This window comes from Corvus moneduloides, chromosome 7 (genome assembly GCF_009650955.1).
Source record: "Corvus moneduloides isolate bCorMon1 chromosome 7, bCorMon1.pri, whole genome shotgun sequence".
NCBI classification, from domain to species: Eukaryota; Metazoa; Chordata; class Aves; order Passeriformes; family Corvidae; genus Corvus; species Corvus moneduloides.
In genome coordinates, this window is record NC_045482.1 from 32655205 (window position 1) to 32680721 (window position 25517).

General features: G+C 39.7%; 1 protein-coding gene across 10 annotated transcripts in view; it reads right to left on the minus strand.

The window, feature by feature from the left end:
* The window catches only part of NCKAP5 (NCK associated protein 5), a 380419-nt gene that overhangs the window by 303793 nt on the left and 51109 nt on the right, over nt 1-25517 (minus strand). Inside the window, exon 1 of one of the 10 annotated variants that reach the window (XM_032114339.1) lies at nt 21043-21124. The exons of the other annotated variants lie outside the window; for them this stretch is intronic. The gene's annotated coding sequence lies outside the window, so the exon portion shown is untranslated. Of the gene's footprint in view, nt 1-21042; nt 21125-25517 lie in introns of those variants that run through there. 10 annotated transcript variants of the gene reach the window in all.

Genomic DNA, 25517 nt, shown 5'->3' on the forward strand with positions numbered 1-25517 from the left:
TGGAAACTTCATTCAATTTTCACTCATCTTAACAGGCACTAGCCCTCTGAAGTGCCTGGGAATTGTTTTTGAAAGGGGGTCCAACAACATTGTCAACTTTTGGCCCAAAGTCAGCTGGAAAAAAGCCATAAGCTAGACACAGATGGCCCATAGGACACGCTTCCAAAGACCTTGACAAACTTAAAATTAAATTTTAATTATGTCTGTTCAGCTTGATTTATAATAATTGCCAATATCTGTGGTTTGAAATAACACATTTTACAACATGTTCAGTTAGAGAAAATATTTTCCTAATGACTAAAGGGAGGAAGAGTCTGCATTGAGTCCAAGAATTATATCATCAATCTTATTTATTATTTTTTTAAACCATAACACAAAAACATTTAGGAGACACTGATCTGAAATTGGGGTGAAAGGCTGAAGAATAGTGTGTTTTCCTGGTTCTGCAGCAGTCAGATGTAGAAGTCTATTGCTACAGACATGAGACCAGCTGAGGTCCTGGGACTTCAGAGATAATTAATGGCATTTGATATGCTCACAAATTTTGAAGAGTTCCTAGAAAAATAAAAATTTTATTGGACAATTACTTTTTTTCAATAATTACGTGCCAAGAGTTGACAATTTATATATTTGGACAAAGATTGTTGTGATGTTCTTTGCAAGTAAACCCACAATTATTTTATACCACAGCAAGTCTCATTAAAATATTCAGTTCTTTTCTTTCCTCTAGAGTTCACTTGCAAAAGTGGGCTTTCAAGCTTATTAGTTTTTAGGCAATATTTCTGAAATAAACTGCCATGACTTAAAAGATACCAGGCAGAAAAACAAACTCTCTTTCTCAACTGGTGTCAGTGGTTCTTACCTTCAAGCAATGGCCACTGGCACAACCACAGGCTCAAGCTCTGGCTGTGCCAGGAATTTGCTAAATCAATACTTCAAGTTGCTAAGTAATCATCTTCTATCCTGCTTTGGATCTATTTACAAAGAAATTATTGAATATGGCTTTAAACAAGAGGAGTAAAAGAGTAGATTAAAACGGCAACTCAATTAATGTGAAATAAGAACTGCTAAGTTAGAGTGAAGAAGAGACTCCACTAATGTCAGCAGAGGAGCATTTAGAGGTCATAAACCACAGAAATATTGTAGCTACTGTCCCTGTGATGAGTAAGTGGCTCACCAGAAACAAATCCTGTCATTTGCAACCATTGTATTGGCAGGTTAGTGTAAGAGGTGATGAACAGATCTTCAAAGGGGTTTTTTCCCTTCTAGAAAATGAATAAGACTAATAACATTTCCGTAGTTTTTTTATTTTTTTACAACTTGACCCTGAAATTACATCTGCCGTGGGTCTTTGAATTCCTGGCCATTGCTTGATTCATTCTGACCAGCAGTCACTTCAGCTGAAAAGATATTATAAGCTTTCTAATCTTGTATTCTTTTTAAAGGTAAGCTCCTGTAATATCTCCTCCCTAATAAGCTATTTGTTTTTCAAGGCACCAACTGAATGAAACATTTTGCTTCATACATCAAATCTTGCCTAATTTACTGCATTCTTCCATTTGAGCTATAAATTAAAATTACTGTTGCCTTTCTTTTAAATAAGTGGATAAACCCCTGAAACTCGTGTACAATGGAAGACAGGACTTTCCAGCTTTTCTGCATTCTATCCCTCTACCATACAGTTCCTAAACCAACAGGTTTCCTCACACAAGTCCTCCCCTTTTTTACAAGCACAACTCCAGAAACTCTGCATATCATCTGGAAGGCTGTGTGTTAGACCTATTGATTATCTCACACCATGTCCTAAAGCAAAGTTTCTCCTTTAAGAATTACAGCACATTATTCTATAACAATATTTTTCCTCTCACTCAGGGAGCAGAAATATGAGAAGGTGATGAGATCCTCGGTGGGAGTTCACTGAAAGCCACAGGAGGGTGAAGTCTATGGCTCAGCTCAGCTTCAGACTCCTCGCTGAAGTCTGATTCTCTGCCTTTGAAAATAATGCAGCTTTATAACGTTTTTGACAGCCTCTTCTCAAGTTAGAATCCCAGTTTCTGTCCATGACTGTGCAACTCTGGCAGCTGTGATGGGCTGCATGAGGGTCTCAAAGAATTCTGCACAGAACCTGTCCTCCCAGAGAGCAGGAAGGAGTTATGCCCAACATCACTAAACCTGAGCACAGACTCTTCTACAGCCTCCCAAGCCATGAAGATCCTCCTGGTTTCCAGCTTGCAAGTTAAATCAGTATTTAGGAGGCTGAGCAGGCACGGTTTAACCAGCAATTCAAGTAAACAAACTGTTGTTCCAGAGGAAGAAACCTTTAACAGCAAAATTATAAAAATACTATTAAATATGGTAGTTCTGAGCAATTTGAGGGAAGGGATCAGTGGAGCTTTAGAGGACTGCGGGCAGGGGAAGACACACTCAGTTTGTGTTCCCTGGTCTGTGTGACCTTAGGATAGGTGATGAAAGCAGGGCATTTGGCATTGCATTTTCTAGATCTGGAATAATGACGTGAAACCTGCATATCACCCATTATTACAGGGAAGCTTTTTGAGAATTATCTTTTGAAGTAGGGGGTTTCTGCAGAATTGTATCTTTAAATGTATGTTCTCACAGTCCAAGGATATTAATTCAAGAGTGAGTTTAATCCTTTGTAAAAATGCTACACCAGAAGCTACTACTTGAATACAAATAACATTTTTATATGAAACAAACCCCACACGAAGGAGAGTAAATAGCAGATAGTTTGCACTCATTTGATAAAATTATGAAATCATAGGCTTGATTGAAATAAAAACTAAGAGACAAAAATTTGTTTGGAAACGAAAATTTCACCTTCTTATCAAAAAGAGAGTTATACAATATAGATTTAAATTATCTTCAACTTCTTGACATCTCCCAAATAAAGATGGTGTTGTAGTAGAACAGTGGTCTTAGGATCTCTATCCAGAGCCGAAAATAAAGTATAAAAACAAAAACGTTTCTCAAATGCATGTTAATTTGAGATTTTTTACTTAGAAGTCAAAAGCATTGCTCCTATGAGCAATAATGAGCTTTTTCCAAAATAATTTCCTGGTGAAATAGAAAGAGGTAGGTTTGCTGTATTTCATGTTACTTTTTTCCATTCTGTACCAGACAAAAAAAAATTACAAAACTTTTATCAGATACAGAAGGGGCCACAGCACAGCTGCCTTCTTCAGAGACATGGAAAGGAACTTGAGTGAAGAACCTGGACCAAAGCTAGGAGTGGGATCCCCTGCCATAGCATGGTTCTGAAATGCAGAATCTTTCAACAGAATGGGGGACAAAATAAGATCTAAACCAAACTGAGTCTAAAAGGGAGGAATGATTTTTGGATCATTTGAATGGTGGAGGTGAATGTGATGTGTGCTGTGCCAGCAATGTATTTATTAATACAGAGCTTAAAGCCATAGGTTCCAGGGACAGCTTCCCCCTAACACACAGCATCCTTGCACCATACATTTCCTTTTCTTTGAGGGAATACCCCACAATGGGATATTTAGCTACAGAGAAGAAACTGAAAATTTCTGACAGACCCCAGTGGAAAGGCTTCTATGGTGCCTTCAATACGAGGGCTTCTATGGTGTTTTTTGGGGGACTGAATGTATCAGTCAAAGAACAAGCCAATATCATGACTCCTGCCTTGAGCCTGTGAATCCCTCAGAGGACTTCTCAGCACAGAGAGCAGCAGGACCTCATAGCCACAGCATGGGCACAACACACACCAGCAGCAATAAGACTCCTCTTGGCCTTGAAGTGTCCAGCCCAGATTTAATGGCATCAGGCTGTCAGCTGCACAGCCTCACATGGCAGCCTGTGTTCTTCTGCTAAACCAGTGCCTTCTGTTCCAGGCAATGGACGTTGTATCTTTACAGGAGTTACAAATTATTGGATAAAAAAGGACTTTCAGGGAGACAGGTAATCATAAAGAAAAAAATAGATTAGACTGGTTTGATTCAAAAATCATCTCTCTCAATTAGACTCTGCTGTATTCAAGGGACCTACAACCTTTAAATACATTAAATGCAAATGCAGACAATTTCTGCACAAATAGGAAATGATCAAGTAATGTTGAATTAGTTTTTAAAGGTCTGGTAAATTGGACAGGTCAACATAAGCACATGATTCCACATGCCCTTCAAGGGCCACAGTAAGAACTTTTCGTTACTCTTATATGTGCTTTGCTCCTGTCTCTCTCACAACTACATGGATAAGTTCCACAGATGTCTGAAGGAAACACAGCTGGGAGAGAGAAGAATGCAGGGAACAGTATCTCTGAGTGCCTGGCATCCCTTCCACTTGTGAGCTGAATCTCACTTGAGAAAATATAATTGCTTAATGCCAAAATGGATTTTCTGAGTCCCAGCAGCTCTTGACTTGCTGTTCTAGCCTGCACAAATACAAAAGGTAGCACACCCAGACACAAATGGGGGCTATAACTAGCACAGGACAATGACAACTGAAGTCATAGAGTTCCAGAGAAACCAAGATTTCCCCTCGTTTCCCTTTCTCTTATCATGTATCTCTTCTATTCTTTCATCTAAAAGTGGGAAGAGCACAAAGATTGTAAAACACAAGAGAATTTTCCATTCCGTCATTTCTGAGACCTTTTACTACACACTGTAACACACAGTGCAAGAAGAGCACCAGAAATGACACTGATGTGTATTTTCCTCAGTATGTGGAGAATCACATTTCTAACACACACAGGAACAGATCTGTAGAGTAGCTCCACACACATTTTCATTTGATTTTTATTTCATCCTTAGATATTACTATTGGAGCATTATCAGTCTAACATACAAGATTTTTTGAGCAGTGGTATCTCTTCAAATGATACAATGTCAAGGTTTTTGTAGCAAAACTGCTATTTTTTGCCAGTAAAATTAAGTCCTTTGCCACTTTCACGCATAGCTTGTGTGCATACAAGACCTTTAACCAAAATATATGTCTCTCCTTTTGAAGAGTGATTTCTTCTTTTGGCAACAGTACATGCATTGCCTGCTGAGCAGAGGATAATCTAAAAAATTTAGCTTCAATTTCAGTTTTCCTAACTCATACAATCACTACAGCCATGTCTTGCTTGATATCAGTTGGCTATAAATGGTTTTTCTTACCTACAGGGCGAGCAAAATAGAAACAGGAGACAGAATATAACATTTCAAAAGAAATATTAGAGCCATTAGTTCTATAAACACACTGCACCTAACTCAGAACCAAATTCTACTCTCAAAAAATGACATGTCATTTATAATTATGTGTCTGTGTGTACATACAGAAAGTGAAGGAGACAGAATATGAGGACAGTCTAGTCCCTGAATTTCATAAAGAAAAGCTTGCCTCAGGTGTCTGGATGTTGTGGAGATCTACTGTATTGTTACCTTTGTTTAACAGGACTTAGAGTGTATTGCAAATGGAGTCCATCAACAAAATAAATTAATTATTTTACAGAAATTGTTTGGGGTTTTTCTGCATTGATTTTTAGTTTTAATTCAGAATGCTTCTACCAGCTCTTGCTGTCAACATTGGTTACAATTAAACAGGCAGGCAGGAGATCAGGAACAATTTCAGCATGCTTTATATGATAAAAAATGTATAACTTCAAAATAGCTAATAGAAATTTGGCACAATATTCATACATTGCAATTTCATTTGAATATGATTCACGAATCCTTTTGGGTTAAGTATTACTATTTCTGGGATAGGGAAATTCTAGCTAGAACAAGCTCCTAGCTTTGTTTCTGTGCTCACTCCACTCATGCCCTATAGCTCCTCTTTGAAGAAATTTCACATTTCAGGAGATGTTCCACCATTTATGCCGCTTGCCCTAGGGAAAGGCAATTTCCCCGTGATGTGTCAATGGTACAATCCAAGATATACCCCAGTGGGTGTAAATACTGCAAACAGATTTTGGCAAGACATGTCTCAGCACGCATTTCAGAATTTTCCTACGCTGAACTGGGAAATGCCAGAGACCTTTATAAATAAAAACCTGATACATTTTAGCAAGAAAGTTAATCTGGTATTTTATATCTTATGAGAGAGTTGGAGAGTTATATTCTCTTATTCTACTGGATACAAAACAAAGTGATAAAGACATTGTTCTTAGACTCATCATGTGGTCTGCACTGGCTGGGACAGTTCTCAAAAACAGTTTCCCAGGTCTTCTTTGGAATACTTCTCTGTCTTGGAAAATCCATAGTTAAAAATCAAATTTTTCTTCTTGAGTTTTGGGCCTAATGTGAAGAACATGATACAATTTGTCAGGTTTCTAACATCGCCCTTTTCTTCTTCCTATTTCTTTTCTTTTATTCATAGCAGATCACCTTGGCCTTTGATAGATCAGTTTGAAAATTCCATTGGGATTCTAAAAGCAAAAGCAAAGCAATACATGGCAAAGATAAAACAAATAGCTTTAAAAATGGCTGGAGGATCAGCACAGTGCTGATGGAGTGGTGAATCAAAAGACGCACACTCTTTAAGGTTTCATTGTGATGGTCCTGCATTGAAGGCATGAGGAGACTCATCTGAGTCACACTGTGTTGTAACATTTATCATAAAGCAGTGCTATTAATGCAAGCAGACAAGACAAGTCACAATCTGATGTATTAGTCCAGAGAGAACAGAGGAACAGATAGATTTTCTACAAACAAGCTTAACCCAAAATAAATATTAAAGCATCTTTGTTCTTTGAAATGGCCCTCTCATTCATACTATTCATACTTTTTTTAGAAATTCTTGGTTTTAAATTAGTGTTTTCAGTACAGCATATTCCTCCAGCCAAAAGGTCAAAGGAATTTTAAGGCTGGTACATTTCTATTAAAAGTACAGCAGCTCTTCCCTCCATCCCAAAAGTCATGGGAAGGCGAGCAGCTCAAGGAAACTGGCTGCTGCACCAGATGGTGAAACAATTCTGCCTGGGTTCTTCCCTGAACTGCCCTGCTTCCTTTCATGCTGCTTCCACCTATCCTGCACACAGTCCTTCCACTGGGGAGGATGAAAGTTTGTCCATATGCAAAACCATCGGTAGTCACTTTTACTCAGAAAATAGAAGTGACACACAATAATGATACCCTGTCCTCCAGAGCACTCTCACAGCATTGCAAAGCACTTGAGGAAAGGTATAAACCATCAGGCTGAAAATGAGACCCAGAATTAACCACACTGAAAGCACAGCTATTACTGAAAGCACCCACTAATTACCAGTTTCTCTTTTTCACTTGCATTTTGCCCATCATCTTTGAAAAGTTATGCCAGATCTTGCTTTCTCTGGTTTTTTGCTTGTAAAGAATAATAAAATGCTGCAAATCTCTTTCCCCTCTGGGAATCACAGGAGTGATAGTGTGGCTTCACAGCATTACAGAGCTGAATAACAAGGAGAGAGAATGCCAGGCCATGACAGCAAAATCCAGTTCCTGATCTTTAACCCTCTAGAACTGCAGAAGTAGTAGCTTTCCTAAGCAGTAGGACCACCATTATCTTCAAGTCTGACCTCCTGAATAATGAAGGTCACAGAATTTCATTCGGTAATCCAGTCAGAGGAGGGAACTAATATGGGATGCTTGATTCTGCCTGCTGAAGCAGCTCTTGAGACTACTTGTAAGGTTAAAAGGAGGATATCTACTGGCTGCTCCATTCCAGACAGTAAAAGCTAGGTTAACTCTATACTATCCATGTTTAAAAATGGGCAGAATTTGCTTACAAGCCCTTATCCTCATTTATCTGCTCATTTAGCAACTCTCTCAGGCTATATCTACAAGCACAGAGCCATTGCCTTAAAGCCCTGAGCTAAGACCAGCTATACAGCAGATCTGCTTAAACCTAAGTCCACAGTCCAGCCCAGTCCTGGAACCTTCACCAAGAGATGAGCCAATCCCTTTCACCACCACCCTTCCAACACACACTTTTCTATGCTCTGTTTTATATCTGTTTGCACAAACATATGCCGTGAGCTCAGAAAGTCTGTCAGCAATTCACAGATGGCCACATTCAAATAAGCATCTTTGATAGAGATACAAGGTCTGACTAAAGATGTTAGAAATCTCTAATATGACTTGAAGCATCTCAGCTTGGTAATGTGAAATCTGGGTTAGCCTTGTGCAGAGACAAGAGTCAGCTGCCCTAAAAATTCAATTTTATATTCTGAATTACTGTAATTCCTGACTTTTTTTGGCAATTTGGGACTGATAGAACATACAAGAAGGTTGCCTGAAAGTTGCATTTTAGTTTAATGCTGTTGCCAGATCTAATAGAAAATGCCACATAAAGGGGAGCGTTTGTCAGCTTTCTGAGGCTAGACCCAATGCCTCTCTGTTTTCTAGGGTAGCCCATGTTGCCTGTTTGTCATGAACAAAAGAAAACTCTGTGTAATTCACAGTTACAGAAAGAGTAAAATATCAAAACATTGCTGGGGATGCAGCCCACACTGCCTTTCCTTACTGCTGATCTACAGTTCTATATTGCCTAGAAACATCATCAGGGAAGGGAGGTAAAATGGAAGAAAACAGTCTGAAAATAAGTTTGGCAAGCCTTTTGTATTTTGAATACTGGAGAATGTATAAACCTTGCTTCTAAGATTACTTTTATCCTTATTTCATAGGAATAAAACAATGCCAAATAAGCAGAATGAAAAACAAGAAAACACTAGAAGCATGAATTTACAGCAGAGAAATCACAGTAAACCCCACAGCATCATCTCCTTCTTTCAGGAAAGCACATAACAAAAGTGCCCATGCCAAGCTATCCAGAACAGGGGCCAATTTATCATATGAGAAGGTTCACCACAAGCTGCAATTTGGCTGCATTTTAAGCAAATGAACAGTAGCCCATTGCAACAGATGCTACCCCAATTATGAGTCCTCTCTTGCAGAGCTTTCCCAATTCCCACCTGGGGGTCTTCTTCTGAGTCACTTCACTGTGGCCAGGCTGAGGACATTTGCTGGCTACAGGACAAGCAGGAGAGTCCATTCCCAAAACACCCAGTCTATCCCAAAGCTACGGTGGGGATATCCACAAGAAAACAAGGCCCTCTCACAGCTCTGACCTTTCCTTTTCTGCTCAGGCATCAAAATCCTTCAAAACCCATGGCCTGTATCTGCACCAAAGCACAACCACCATCCTCCTGCAGTCACCCATGATGACAGTGGTGGTTCCTTTGGCAGTCCTACTTTTTCAGGGGATTCCTAATTTCACTTCTTTTCAGAGAGGCCTTGATGATAACTTGTCATGCCCCAGGCATCCTAATTTGACCAAATGATACATTCCACCATATCAAATGTGCCTCCTGTGTAGCTCAGAGACTTGTACTCCTCTGTAAAATTGCAACTCAGTGGTACTTAAAGTACTGCAGTTACCTCCTTCATTATATGTGTGGAAATGCCGCAGCTTGACAAAGGTGCCTTTCCTCTCTCCATCCTGTGCTGTACTGACGCCCCCTGGGTATGCCCATTTGGCAGCAATTGGTTTAGGTCAATGGTTTATTAGCCATTTGTTTGCTGTCTGAAAGGCCCCGCACAGATGCTGGATGCTTTGTTTTCCTCTCCTGATTGCTTTAACACATGAAGCTGTTAAGCACATGCTGATGGATCAAATTAAACTATTACACACCTAAACTCTTACCAAGCATACCAGGTGAAGAGCACGTGTAAGTGCCTGCTTTGTTCAGTGGTGCTTGTGCCAACCTGTCACCTTGGTGGCTTCCTCTACTTGCAAAATAGTTGGAATGTTGAAAAACTCCAGTCCCAGACCATTTGTGCACCTTGGAACAAAACTCATCCTCCAAGGAAGCCCTAGTTAATTTATATTTTGTAAACTTTTAAGAAAATAGGCATAGTTTGAAATACAATACATCTTCTCTCCTCAAACTGTAGTGGAATTACTGGCAAATAAGTGTCATTGTCTCTACTGGATGGATTTAGACATAATTTTTCCATTTTGCTCTCCCATGGCTCTTACCGACAACATGGCTTAAGTTCATCAATTCTGGTTTAATTATAGTCACGGTGAATCCAAATTTCTATCAAACATTCCATAGTTTCAGCTGTAATACATTGATATGTTAAATAAATACATTAAATAAATTAAATGAAAAAAGCTTCCAAATTTCAAGCTGTGCTCGTTTACTTATTCTATCATTAGAGAAAAAATGTATCCTAAGTGCTGTACTTGTTACAAACACTTGTGGAAAAACTCAGGTTTAATATAAAAGTGCTCACAGAAGCTTATTTTGAGTGCAATTTCTCTTCTTGAAGTTCTATCTTTTGAGAAGCTGAAGATACAGGGTTTGCAGCAAGGACAGTCATTGACTCTTTGAACAAACAGAATCCATTCAGTGACAGGCTTTTTGCTTGTTTTCCTCAGAAATATTTCCTACAGTGGGCATCACAGAAAACTGCAAGGAACCACAACATTAAAGGTGTTTCCAATTGCATGATATGGGATTCTACAGTTGGAATGGTATTTGATAAAGCAGCGTTCCTAACTCACTTCGTCACATCCAAGAAGAACGCTTGGATGCATGAGATAAAATGGTTGGGTTCAGTAGAAAAATTGGATTTTATTTGTTTTCTGACAATATTTTTGGTTGACTAAAGTAAGGCTTGAATCTCCCTGACATCATAATTTCATTGAATCTCAGGATCTGCACAGAACTGAATAACTCTGCTTGCTTGAACTGTCAATGTTATTGCTTTAAAAGCTTATGGAAGCAAGGACTGAACTGTAAATTTGGCAGTGCTGTAGTATACAGAAATGTATTTTAAAACATCCCTCGAAATGCTTTTTCAAAATGGCAGGATTAGGGACAAAGGTCACATTTTTGACATTTTTTACAGTCAAGTTGCTCAGATTACTTATGAAAAAAGCAGCCATGAGATTTATACCCACAATCACCCGTGATTGCAATATATATTCTTGCAAAAAGGTAAGACCAGCTCCATTGAGGAAAGAGACTGAGATGAGAAATGTTGGCTACTACACATGGCAGCATTTCAACCTGCAAATTACCCAAACATAAAGAGTTAAGAGTCAATCTAAAGTCTCTCCCTAAGTACTGTATTTTCCTCCCCACAGCAGGAGAGGAACTTCAGCATGAGAGAGCAGTAAATCAGAGAAGAGACAATACAAACTTTAAATGAACAAGAGATTTCAAGAGGTCTTAGAGAAGTTAATTCTATTTCCCACTAGAAAATGAGGTTTCTTACCTGACTGGAATATGAAAAAACAAACTCTGAAAATGGTCTGTCCTTGTACTTTCACTGAGTATAATTCATCTTATCATTTCTCTGGCATTCCTTAAAACTGATTTCAATGGGTGCCTAATCAGCACTGCCACAAGGGCTCTTGAGATGTCTCAACAAAGCACAATAATGCAATGCTACACTGACCACTGCAGAGTCAAGGTTTTGGGCTCAATTTTAAATATATTTTTCCTTCCTTGGATCCTTCCATAACTCTCTCTCTCCCATCAAAGCTGAGCATCAGTAAATGAGAACAATATATGCATTCCTTAGACAACTACCTGCATTTAAGTCTCAGGTGAGGAAACCCTCTCCTCCATCCACTCTGCAGTTTTGCAAATCTGAACTTCCATGGCAGCAAGTCACCCCCAAAAAAGAGCTTCACCTCAGAGGCATCACAGGGTACCCATCAACAGCAACATGTTTGAAGGAAGAGCTGAAAGCAATGCTTGAATAAACTCCATTCAAAGTCACAGAATATCAAATTTTAACAGTATCTGACTTCAAAGGGATTTAGGGGGGTGGGGTGTGTTTGGTGGGTTTTTTTACTATTTTGTTTGTTTATTTGTTTGTTTTTGTTTTGGTTGTTTGTTATTATTATTATTTTGTTCTGACATTTTTAATAACCTGAAATTTCTTAAAATAAAACAGTTGAAGCACAAAGAGTCCAATTAAGTAATCCCAAGACTATGAAACAAGCCAGGTACGTCAAGAAAATTCAAATTAACACTCATCTCAGGATTCAAATCTAGTGTCAGTTTGTTCCTTTTGATTTTAATTTATTGTAGTCAATATTAGTTAAAGCTGGAAACATTTGTTCTCTTGCTAATGATATACACATAACTCCCACTTACATCCCCTCGCTCCTTCCAATTAAGAACTTCTTCTGAAGATTTCAGCTAGAAGGCTTATCTGGCACAGATTATTCACTGTATCATATGGATTCAGGTTCTTACGTCTGGAAGCTCTTTAGAGCAGCAATTTGTTCTTTGTTTAGAGCATTTTGCAGTGTATGGTGCTAAATAAGCTTAGGGAGTAGTATTCACTGAGGCATGTTTGTGCTCAGTGGATCCAGCACTGCCTTGTGCTCTGTTCTTTCAATCTGTGCAAACTTCCTCTCCAATACAATGTGTAAAATCCAGGCTGCCTGTAAATCAGTCTGGTTCTTAAGGAAATCTTCAGACTAAACACACAGAAATTAGGGGATCTGAGGAGCACTGCAGGTGGAAATGCAGCACACGTTATATTACCTTGCTATTCCCTAAGTACACACAATGAGCACCAGCTCAGAGCTTATCTCCTGTGCACAACTAATTGCCTTCGTTACCACATGGCTCTGACACATCCTCTGTGCACATTGGGAAAATTTAACACCAACTGAGCAACCAAACACCAGTGTCTTGACTTCTTCAATTCAACACAGCTTGTCCGAGTTAACCACTGCACTGTTGCATTATTCCTTTACTTTTCAGCCTTATTGAAATAAACTTTGGAAAGCAAAAAGACAGATTATTCCTCTGAGCCTTGGAATAGGCTTCCCCCATCAATGCAGAACACATGATATTTTATGAAAGCATCACATCTGTTTAGCTCCCAGCTCCATCCTCTGAACTCTCAGGCTTTCTGGACAAGTGAAATTGATGCCAGGTAGATGTCTGAGAGAGGTGAGAGCACTACAGATCTCCTTCTTTTCCCCTTCAGGAGCCCAAGAAGGCCTTACTGGCAAACTGCACATGAACAGAGGTTTGTCAGGCCAAGCTTATGGTCAGGAAAAACAGCACCATCCAACATGGTGCACTTCCTTCCACTGCAGACAAATATCAGGGAGAAACTTAGCAGACACCATTTCACCTAGCACCACTAATCTAAGAAAGAAATGCTTTCCTCCAATAAAATATAGGGAATCTCCTCAGTTTTGGTTAAATCATTACAGTTTTTGAGGAAATTGAAAATGGGTAATTAGTAATTTTCACTCTTTATAGGTTTTTTCCCAAAGGAAAGGGAAATTTAACATAACACATTTTATATCTTGTGTAACACTCACCCTCTTGACTCCTACATCAGAGACTGAGAAGGGATGTATAGATAAGACACTGTAAGTTGTTACAAGGACTGTGTAGCCAAGGCACGAAAATATTCATGCTCTCAATTGATTGATACAGGAGAGGACTTGCAATACCTACAAGTTATGAGACGTTTGAACCCAGACAGAATGCTACAATGATTGGAAGGATACTTACACTGAGCCCTTGATTTCTGAAGTTGCTATATGAACCAAGCAATCTATTCAAAACACTGAAAAAGGCTTAAGTGCTTAAGCTATTGACACTTCTTCCTCTGATGGAGATTCATGAGAGCCAGAGACAAGAGTATGCTGATGAGATTTCCACTGACAGAACAAAGCAATTTCACAGAGCTACAGAGCCAGGCTTATGCCTTCAGTCAGACCAGCATCCATCTGTAGAAACCTCACCACCTTGCCCCTCATTGCAACGCCTCAAAGATGTCTTTAAACAGCTTTAGCAAAAGGAAATACTTCAGGTTTCTTGTATGTTGACCTGATTTTAGTCACACCTTCTTGACTGTTAAGCTCTTAATTACAGCTAATTTTAACTTAGCATAAACTGAATTAGCTTGATTATCATCAGTGCCAATTTATATCACAGAAGAGCTTGGTTCACTGACTTTCTTAAAATGATGCTTGATTTACTCTGAAGCATATGGGGGTGAAATCAGGCTTTGTCTCTTCTTTACATTGAATCTTTAAGCTGAAAGCTTAATTTTGAAAAGGAGGCTGACAGAAAAATGCTTCTGTAACATATAGATTAGCAAAGGAGGATGTGTGCTGATTACCATTAAGCTTTATGTCACTTCCTTCCTTTTGCCTGCCTCAACCTACCTACCTAACCCGCTCTCCAAATAAACAACAACTGGTTCAGGTTGCATGTGACCTCACAGTTTCTTCTGATGCTCCCAGATCACCCAAAAAGGGATTTTACATATATATTATGTCAAAGAATCCTTTAGGTTGGAAAACACATCTAAGATCACCAAGTCCAATCGTCCTCTCTGCACTGCCAAGTCCACCATATCCCCACATGCCACATCTGCTTGTCCTTTAAATACCTCCAGGGAATGTGACTCCATCACTTCCCTGGGCAGCCTGTCCCAGTGCTTCATAACCATTTTGGGGTCTTGTGCTTTAGACCGTTCACCTGCTCCATTGCCCTTTGGAGACACACTCCAAAACCTCAGTGTGTTTCTTTTAGCCAGTGGACCAAAAGTGACCACGGGATTTGAAGTGCAGCCCCACCAGTGCCCAATACAGGGTGACGGTCCATGCTTACCACACTGGTGCTGAACAGTGGCTCCCATCTTCTGCTGTTTGTTGCCTCTGGACATTGGTGTAGAGGCACTTCAGCTGGCCTATTGATCCCACCACCTTTAAGCCCTAATTTCTACATGACTATTCTCAAGCATTCTGTGGTTTCTAACACATTCCCAACCCTTGTGCCTTTGCTGCCTCATGGATCTCCATCCCCTACCTCCACAGAGCTGGGAGACTGAAGGGACTCTCCAGCAGAGCGTCCCTCAAACATCTGTGTGTGCCTCCAGGCTTACATCCACACACACATTTATATGTTCCCTATCTTGCCTGTAGGGATTGACATTTTCATAAATTTTTACATATGTTTGTGCATGAATGCAAATAATAGCAAGTTCAAAGCCCGGGCAGTGGACTTTGTATTTTAATGAGCATTACAGGCAATGATAAAAACACCTATCAGTCTCCAGTCATGAAATTACAAACTCGCACATTTAAAAACAAGGCAAACAAGACTTACAAGTCTTCCCCTTATTTATTTGCAATAAAATTCCATTTTTTTTCTGCTACTTTTAAATAAGGTGCATCTGTGGCTTGAAATTGGAAACCTCTATCTCCAAAACTCTGTGTTTTAAGACGTTACCCAAAATACGCCCAAAGTTTTAACCTCAATGTAAAGAAAAGAAATATAATATTGGTTTTAGTATTAAACTTAGTTTTATTTCATGCATTTAAAGTACTGAACTCTACCTCTGGAGTGTTTGTTTGTCTTTTAATCCTATTGGAACACACATGACAAGACACACATGAAACCAGCTGCCTATTGAGTCAGCTCCCTACAGTACCGGGATCTTAGTGAAAGGTAAGTACCAGGAAAGGACAAACTCTCTCCTGCCTTTACAGGAAACCCTGTTATACCCTGCAGCAAGAGATCCAATTACACTTACCACCATTAGCCAAGGTCAAGAAATTATTGAACACTATTAAAAGTTCGTCCACAGTATCTACCTCAGCAAGCTCCAGCACTTATGAATTCCACTGGCAGACAATACAGTGGCTTAGTTATTGCCTCTTATCTGAGATGGACCCTAAGCTAAACATGCTAAGAAATGTTTGGATGCAAGGGTTTGGGTCAACACAGTTTTAATTCATAGTAACTCTTTCATACCTGAGAGTCTTACTGGCTTCTCTCAGGCTTTTACCTGGATATTGTAAAGCCTGATGAGCACACCTGACTAAAAGCCCATGGATGACATCACTAACCTCGGCTGATTACACTTATCGCTGACATACTTATCAGGACTGCAGAATCTCACAGAAATAAGTACTGGAGGTTAGCTTTATAAAAGGGTTGGAGAGGTTTCTGGTTGTAAATAATGCATGTATCTCTGCAAGGGAAGTTGAGGCTTACAGGTAGGACTTTCAAATGCTCCTCACTGAGTAAAAGAAGTATGTTCAAGTCAGTATCTTGACCTAGCGGTAACTTATAGGATCCCTCATCTCCATCCCTCCTCTAGGACCCATGTGGACTGAGTTTTCTGTGTGTGGGCCAACCTGACAGCACATCTGCACAGAGCACAGCACAATATAACTACATTGCAGTGCAAAAAGGTGAAAACTAGAGTTGACACCATCAGCAGAAGACTACAGGCAAAGCATTGCAAAGGTATTTTAATTATTTGAAAAAGAAGCATTACAAATTTAATTTTTAAACTTTTTTTTATTTGCTGCATTGCTTTCTTACAGTGCAGGGTATTATCTTAAGTTCAGGCTCAAAGAAGTAAAAGTCTTTTTTGACAGAAGCCCATATCTTTGAGTGCCACTGGGGACACAGTGGGTAAGAAAGCTGCAGGCTGTGTTGGACTTCCCTTTCCATGGCCTAAAATTGGTCCTGAGCAGCAGAATGGAGTAATGAGTGAGACACTGCCCTTGACCCAAATATCAGCAACACCTCTGGTCAATAACAGGCAGAGAAGTCAGCTACAGCACCCTCCTTAGAAAGGCCTGGCGTTACATATGAGATGGGCCCACATGATACACGTTATGCTTTCACTCAGTCTGCCCTCACACCACTGTGAGCTCCAGCAGTGCTGGAATTGACCTTCTGCCCTGTCCAGCCTCTGCAGGTACTGAGCTCAGATAAACAATGAGAATCTTTCCAGGCTTGTCCCACCCCAATAGGATGTAACTTTTATTCTGAACAGTGCATTTTTCAAGAAAGCACTGATGCTCTCTCCTTCATGCAAATGAAAGAACGTGGAGGATGTATTTACCATTTGGAAGAAAGAAGAACCTCTGCTGAAAAAGAAACTTGTAGCTACAAAAACTAGAGTGAAAAAAATTTAAATGTACTTACTACAAACCTGATTTTTTAAAATTTTAAGGGTTGGTACTATTCCTCCATTAAAGATTTTTTTTTAATTCTCTCACATCTCTAAAATACCTAAAGGATTTTTTAAAAATTAATCTTAATATGTAAATGAATTAACTGTCATAATTGCTCATTTCAGAAAGTTAATTTTGTACTCAAAGAGTAGATTCTGTAATTTTGGTGCTATATAAACTAGATAGAAAAGTAGTTTTATTTATCTAATCTGCATTAGCAAAGTTTTGGCAGTTGAAGAATACTTTGATCTGTGCATGATTACAAATCTTTACTTCTGTTTGACAGGTAAGGCTGGATTTTTCAGCTAGCAACCCCCTGTCAAGCACATCTTTGTGAATGTAATTTCTGAACAGATGAAGTCACACTGGTTAAGATTTTCAAAGGAACTGGTGACTCAAGATGTCTGAAGGTTTCTAATGTCCCCCTTAATGGGACTTGTGTTTCAAGATTTCCAACATTTCTGTAAAAAAAGTGCTCAAAGTGAAATGCCCAAAGTAATCCATCTGCAGTCATTAGTCAATTAACAACCAGCAGAACTAAGCAATTGTAAATCAAAAGATTATAACCATTAGACTGGCAAATGCAAAAAACCTTAATTCCTTTGAAACACATAACCTCTATCAAAGGAGATTCTCAGGTCACTTAGGACTGGCTCTGAAAGGAATCAGAGCTTGTGCACCAGAAGGAAGCAGAAACACGACACCAGCAGTGTCCAACTCCCTCAAGGACAGTGAGTGAGGGTTGTGAGACAACCTCTTCAGTGAGGTATGTTACAGTCATTAAATCCATTCATGCGTCACACAGACAGTGGGATAGTCCAGGACATGGACATGTGAGGAGGGAAGGTAAAACCTCTTAGGTTTAAACAATGCCACATTCCAACATAATTCACTGCCTTGTACAGGTGTGGTGTGCTGCTTTCAAACACGTTCAACTGGATGTCCTTTAGCACGTACAGTGAATTTTGCACAAACTTAAGAACACCATGTAACAGCCAATCTGGGAGGTTGTGAACCAGCTACTGCAATAATTCAACCTGTGCTGTTATCCAGACATAAATCAAACCCTCTGTGCCCTGCTGAGACAGCAAGACCTGAGCTTTTGCTGAATTCCTACACAGATGAAAAAAAAAAAGCCTTGAAAATGTAGTTGATGTGGTACTCAAAGGAAAGCTTGAAGTCACAGATGAAACCAAGATTACAAGGTTGTTGGAAAGTATGTAAGAATCCCATCAAACAGAACCACACAGGGAAGAGGGTTAGGAGGGACCTGCTGCTTTGCCAGAGACAACCAGCATGATTCAGTAACACAAGATGATCAAATTTACAAAGACACAACATGAGAGAAATCTCCTGTCCGACCCTCAGTAACAGCAGGAGAAACAGGCAGGACGTGCTAGTTGATAACAAAAAAACGTTTGAATGAAAATACCTACAGAATAAATGAAGGATGTTAGCTTGATTTTTGTCTCATACAAATGTACATCAGAACAAATCCATCGAGTTCCAGAGTTCCAGGCATGTGGAAGACATATATGAGATAAGATGCAAACACTTGCAATGTCAGGTTCTATTACCTTAACATATGTGGAGTGTGCACTTTCCTGCCCGAGATAGCTCTCTAATCAGTGCCACTGAAGTTTCTGCTTAGTGGAGTAAAGCAATAGATAGACTGGCTAATGGTAAAAGCAGCATCTTTTCCAGCTTCAGTAAAGATATTCAGGAATTTTCTATAGACTACTCCAGAGGAGACTGCAGTTTCCACAACAAAAATCAGAATTTTTGAAGGACAATGACAATATAATTCTGAAAAAATAATACATTTCCTTTAGGATAACAGAAAATGTTTAATTTCTGGGGACAATTTACATGAATCTAATGCACACACACACACACCCCCCTTCCTGCTGTGAGTCAGAAGGTTTCTGTTTGCACACTCAAGCATGGTGTGTTTAAGGCCATGAAAGATGCAACAAAGATGGGAAGAAAGTTAATTCAGTTTAAGAGGAGATATTTTCCACATTTATTTATAAATAAAAATAAAAATAAATAAAATTTTAGTTGAAACCAAAATGTCAAAGCATTGAAGCAAATTTCCTGGGATGGAAATACCTGTTCTGTCCCAGTCTAATGTCCCAATCTGAGAGGAATTCTGCATTGCAGCTCTCAGAGTCATTTGATTCAAGCACATCTCTTCCAGGAAAGGTCTTTAATGAACAAGTATATTTGAATCTACTTACAAAGCAATAGAAACAAAAGAATTGTCATCAACAGTCAAATCTTGCTCTTTTTGACAAGGACTGCAATTTATGCCATAAAAACTTTGAAAGAAGTTGGGAATTAAATTGTACTTCAAAAAATTCTTTCAATACACTGTGTAATAAATAGTACACTGAAGACAAAAACAGATTGGCAGGATTTTGGAGAGCAATGTCCCATATTATTACATCACCAAAGACACATTGGAGCCTTCTGAACAGTTACACGTTTGTTTGGGATTCAGTGCAAGAAACCACTACCCTGAAACCTAATCATATTATGAGTTATCTTTGCCAAAACTCATAAATTCAAGCACAGAGAAAACATATTGGGTGTCTGGAAACAGTGGAGGTAATTTTTCCCTTCAGACCTACTAGAGATTTTCGCTATAGTGAAAAACTCTAAGGTATCATTCTAGAAATAAGTTGGGAAACTGTTTCCCAGCCAAAATTACTTGGATCTGCTTTAAATGCGAGGAAAAATACCCATTGAAATCATAAAAACTCTCTGGATTTACACTGTTAGCTTCCCATAAAGCCAGCTGTTGATGCCCAATTGTTTTAAATGCCTTGCAATGATCCCAGCTCATTTCCTATCTGGGTCACACAAGGCCCTAAAAGCCAAAGCACACATGCAGGCTCAGGGGTGCAGGAGCAGAGGCAGGAACAAGCTGCCAGCAGAGCCATTCCCAGCAATTAGAGCTCGACAAGCACCTACAGACTCCCTAGAACAGAAAAATATCTGGAATTGGGGTACCTACCCTCAAATGTCCCTGCCTCCAGGGGTCCCAAGCAAAAGACATATTTACACTGCAGAGTTTTGCATGGCTCTCTTGACAGCACAAAGCAGAACATTTTCCATGTGGAAGACTTAGCCAGTTCTTTGGCAGCTTGGTTTTTAATGAGGAAACACTTATTCCACAAAGGCAAAACACATTGTGATTTAACTGAAATTTTCAGTAAGGCACACTTTATCTAAAGATCAAAATTGTAAACTCGTGAAGCAAAACATTGTACATCATCAGTTTTAGTGTGCATCATCTATCATAGCTATAGAATTAAATGAGCAAGGAAACAAAAAAAAATATATATAAGAACAAAAGAAAAGTATATTTATATATTTATATATTATATTAACAAAACCAGAATTTTCCAGGTGGAATTAAAGTATAAAAACCTCAACATTTTTAACATGGGCTCAAAATACTGGTTTGCAAACAGAGCTGTAGCTTTGATTTGAGGTTATCTCACATTCACCTTGAGCAAGTGGACAAAAGTAGCAAAATTCAAGACCATACCTATTTGTAAAACAAAACTCAAGAGATGTCAAAAAATGCCTACATATCTTTTTGCAAAGATTTTTTTTATTCCCTTTGTATATTGGCATGCTCACAAGCCTGTGAAAAGAAATTTAGAATCTTCCATGGATGCAACAATATTCAAAAGAGGACATTTGAGGGGATGCCATGACTGACCTAGTGGGGGGTAGATTCACTATTCATCCTTGGTCTTGCAGGGTAGGGAGTTATATCAACACTATAAAACAACACAGGGCATAATTTTTCCTTTCTTTTCTCCCTAGGATTGTATTCAAGTGGAATCAGGCAACTGGGAGAGACAGAGGAGACTTGTGCTTCTCAGGATATGTGTTATGTTTAATTGCTGAAGGCATGAAGCATTTTAAAAGGTTTGTCAATAAAATCCCTATTTAGTTAACCCCAATCTCTTCAGATCTCTTGTTACAGGCAGCCTTCTGCTCTTAACATCTGGGCAGGCAAAGCCTCCAATTACACTGCTGCATTTGGTAGCTTACAAGATCTAGAGAAGGGTCCCCAGAATATCCATTTCCCTTGGTAGCTGCTTATCCCTGGCTAGTCGGATGATGCGCAGCCTTCGTGTCACGGGAGGCACGTAATCGCGTGGCACACACCCAGCGGGTGTGCGCACTCCCGTTAAAGCCAAAGCCCTCCGTGACCTCCCCTCTTCTGGGGCTGCACTTAATCTGTCACAGCTCTACTCTCTAATTGGTGGGGCAGGGCAAAGGGAGAGAGCAGCCTGAGATCGCAGCCAGGAGCCGATCACACCACTCGAGCTCCTCTCCCCTGCGTGCAGCCTGGTGCTTCAGGGAAAAAGGCAGGAGCAGGCAGGAGGCTGCTGAGGTGGCTCTGGACCAGAGGGAAGGCACCTGCCAGCTCCTCCCAAAAACCCCAGGGAGCAGAGCCTGGCGTGCACGCTGCAAATCATCAAACTCATCCAAATCAAGACATGGGGCTCCATCCAAAATAAAGATCCACTAGCAATCAAACAGCTCCACAGCAATTTTTCTCCTTAGTATGTCCCAAATATTGAAGAAAACCAAGTTTCAGCACAGTTGTCTCCCCTACACCAAGATAAAACTACGACTTTTTTTCTTCCAAGCCTTGGCATCTGCAACTATAAATTACCACAAACTTCACAAAGTTCAGCTTCTGGAGTCTTTCAACTTAAACACTTAACACCATTTCTTTTTGTAACACCCAGATTTTGTATTGTACTCTGCTGAACTTTCCTCCTGAATAAATCTCAAAATTCATGCATTTATCTCTTGCTTTTTCCTTCATTTTCATTTTTAGTTCCTCCTCTGCAGCCAAATCAGTGTCTTTAAATGCTTATTAGGAGTTGTTGAGAATTTAATATTTTAATGTCAAAAGTCTGACAGCAAAATTACTGAGATTCTGTAGCAACATAGGCCAATTTTCCAACTTTTTTAGAAGGCAACAGAATATCATTGCCCTCTGTTTGTTCCCAGTCCATCTGCCAGCTAATTTGCAGGCACAAGTAAAACCATCTTTTCTGTTCTCTGTACTTACTTTTCCTTTACTTTTGCATCCAGTTCTGTGACAATGAACAAGGGTAGATCAGCTGCATAAATTTCTCTTAAAGATTCTATTTTAACCTTCAAGCCTTGTGTTTGTCACTTTAAGTTTATGTGCCAAAGACATGAGAGAGCAAAAGCCAGCAGTTTGTCAAAGCATGATCTCTGGGGACGTGGGTACTGTTTCAGCTGTCACCATTTCACCCTATACACCTATTGATGTAACTTTTGATGTGCAGCAACAAATGGTAAACAATTCTTCTCTCAGAGAAAACTTCTGCCTGTGTTGCAGTCAGCGCTTTTGATCAATAAACCATTGAGGTATCTTCCAGCAGGAATGTTATTCAAAGTGTTGCTCAGGAACAACATGCTCCATGCACTATTTGTTTTCAGTGCTGTGAGCTTTTTATTTCTATTCTCTCTTCAAGCATCTTTCTATTGCTCACTGTTTATCCACATCTTCAGTTCCTGAAAAGGATCACTGGTTTCTCTTGGTGTAAGCTTTAATTAAAGCAATAGGTCACTCTCTGTATCACCCCAAGCACAAAATTCGGTTCTTTCTGTGGCACTGGTACCTCACAGGATCATTTCTTCATGTTAGACCCTATACTCACATCTTCTAACATAATTCCCTGGGTTCACTGAGCCCTCTTGAACTCACAGCCCCTCGATTTCTTAGTTATGATGTAAGGTTTGCCAGGCTGCTCCAGAGTTTATAAATGGCACTCACAGTAACTAACTGCTGTCAGGATAGCCAGTGCTTTACACACTTCATTTTCAAATCCCTCTTCTGCAAATGCAATCCAAACCAGCCATCTCCACCACTGCTACATGGAAGTGCCATCATCCATCTGTCTTGGTATAACTAGTGACTTTATGCTCTTTATCCAAGCTGAAGTAGATTCTACTCCTAGTACCCTAGATGTACTGCTGTGTTGGTAAGTGACGTCCTCAAATCCATGCAGACCACAGTTTCCCACATTGTTAGTATTACTGGTATGTTAATATAAAGCCTAAACACTGCTGTGCCCTGTCAGTGGTTTCTCTCTTCTCCTCACTCACTTCTCCCCAGTTTCTGCTGTAAACTGACCCATTTATATGGCTCTTTTCTTCTGCCTAACACACCAGAGCTCTCGTCTGAATTTTCACTTTATTAAAAATGCAAATGCAGAGTAGTCTGTGCTCTCTGCACTACATTTATAGAGAGCTCTGTTTTCTCAAAGTCCAGGCATTAAAGGCCCTGGGTGTGCACCACAGAATCTTTCTGCTGTTTAGACAGCTTTTACACACTCTACCCACACTGAGATTTTCTTTTTCTACAAAGTTCCAGTCAGATTCCAGAACTGTCTATTATGCAGACAGCTGATAGCACTTCATTTGCCCGGTCTCTGGAACAGACATCTTTACTGACAGATTTGCAGAATAGTGTGATACTAACCTTGCCCTGAGGAAGATGCAGAGGGGTTGGAACAAGATGATCTTTATGATCCCTCCCAACCCAAACCATGGCATAATTCTATGAATAATTATTTCTTAGAATTCCATTTACTGCGCCCTTATGTCAGTTCCATATCTTATGGTTTTCTCCACGAATGTGCAAACCTTCACCTATGCAGTTAGTCACACAACCTGTGCTTCACTGCTGTTCTTCCCTGTATTCTGTCTTCTACCTCAAAACTCCCCACTTGTCACCTTTATTAAACTGTTCTCCTTGACTTACACTCCCACTGGATGCACTGGATGTTATGAATGCTTTATCTCGCCTCTGAAACACGCTGAAAACTCTTTGTTTGAGGCTCATATTCTGGGTTCATTTTCCAGTGCTGGACCATACTTTTGCAGTGCCAGATTAAACCCTTGGCACAGGCTTTTCTGTGACAGTGTACCCAGCTGAACAAAACCCTGAATTATAAATTAGCACACAAATCAAAACCTAAGTTTTGAGAGGACTGAAAATACTCCAGAGGAGTATTGCTAAGGAATTTGGCAGCAGTTTTTAGGTGGAAAAAAATATTCAGGCTACAAAAGTTAGAACATTAGCTGACATCTGACAAGGCAATGCTTTTAATGCCACCTTTCATTTCAAAATGCTGCATTATGTTATGTTGCACAGTGATGTCAGACACACTGTGCATGTCACAGTCAAGTAGCAAAAAAAATAGTCAGGGCTATTTCCTTTGCTGAATTTAATTCCCAGATACGAAGGGTTCACCTTCTGCCTTGCTGCTGCAGCACTTTTCACAGCTCTGCTACAGCGTCATGTTTTCTGTGACACCTTTCATCTGAAGATATCAAAGCAAGCCACAGACTCACACTAATAACAGACTATTCCTGGAATACTTACAAGGTAAGAAATTACTATAAAGCCCAATTTATTGATGAGAAAATTGAATCAGAGTTTTGTTAACGAGAAAACGGAATTAGAAATTTATTAAACTGAGCTAGGAATTGATTAGAGGTGACAGATGACAGACTTAACCCCTGAATTCCTGGCTCCCAGCCCCAGATATCACATGCACAGTTCTCAGCAGTCTCCAACTGAACTCAGTGTTTTTGCCCATGACTCCAACCCAGCTGCAGGCAGATGAAGGTATTCCTCCCACGCCCCAGAGCAATTCATTACATTACACTCTACCCTTATTGCAACAAAGTGGTGCCATTAAAGCCCATCCTACAGAGCCCCACAGGAGTGTGTGACCAGAATGAAAGCAGCAGGGCACAGTTCACGAGCCACCAGTGAAGCACTTTACCACAACTTGCTTTCAGAAGTAAAAGCCTCATTTTAAATAAAACAAAAACTTCTGCTTTGATAAATGGTGGCTGCTTCAAAAAGATATTCTGTTCTCAAAGCTCCCCAGCTAAATGCCACCACAGCTGTAAGGGCCAACCACGTGTGTAGTCAGGCTGGGAATTATCCACATAAATAAAGAGCACAGCTTGAAACATTGACTTTTTCCTGATCAAAAGGGCCTGGGAGGCAACTGGACAGTTTGGATCAGGCAAAGGATAGGGCTTTTATTATTTTCAAAGAACACCCCAGTGAATAGAGTAGCCAATGTGGCCCTGGTGGCAGTGATATGTTCTAACACTCCCCTCATCCCACACAAATTACTTAGAAGCTTGGCTTTGGGTCTATTTACGGTTTGGGGTTTTTCCATTTTTCTTTTTGTTTAAGAACTTTTGTAGGGAAAACCTGAAATACAATCAATCCTTTCACGAGGCTTTTTAATATCATTGCCTGTCTGAGATACCTCCCTCACATACCAAATAATAAATTGCAAATATTAGCAAAGAAATCTTCTCATATGTCTTCATTTTACCCATATTAAGAAAATAAGTGCCTAAATTCTGTCAAAGTACTTTTTTTTATTTTACTATGAATTTTCATGTTAATTTCCTTTGTATGTTTCAGTCTGAAATGAATAAAGAACACA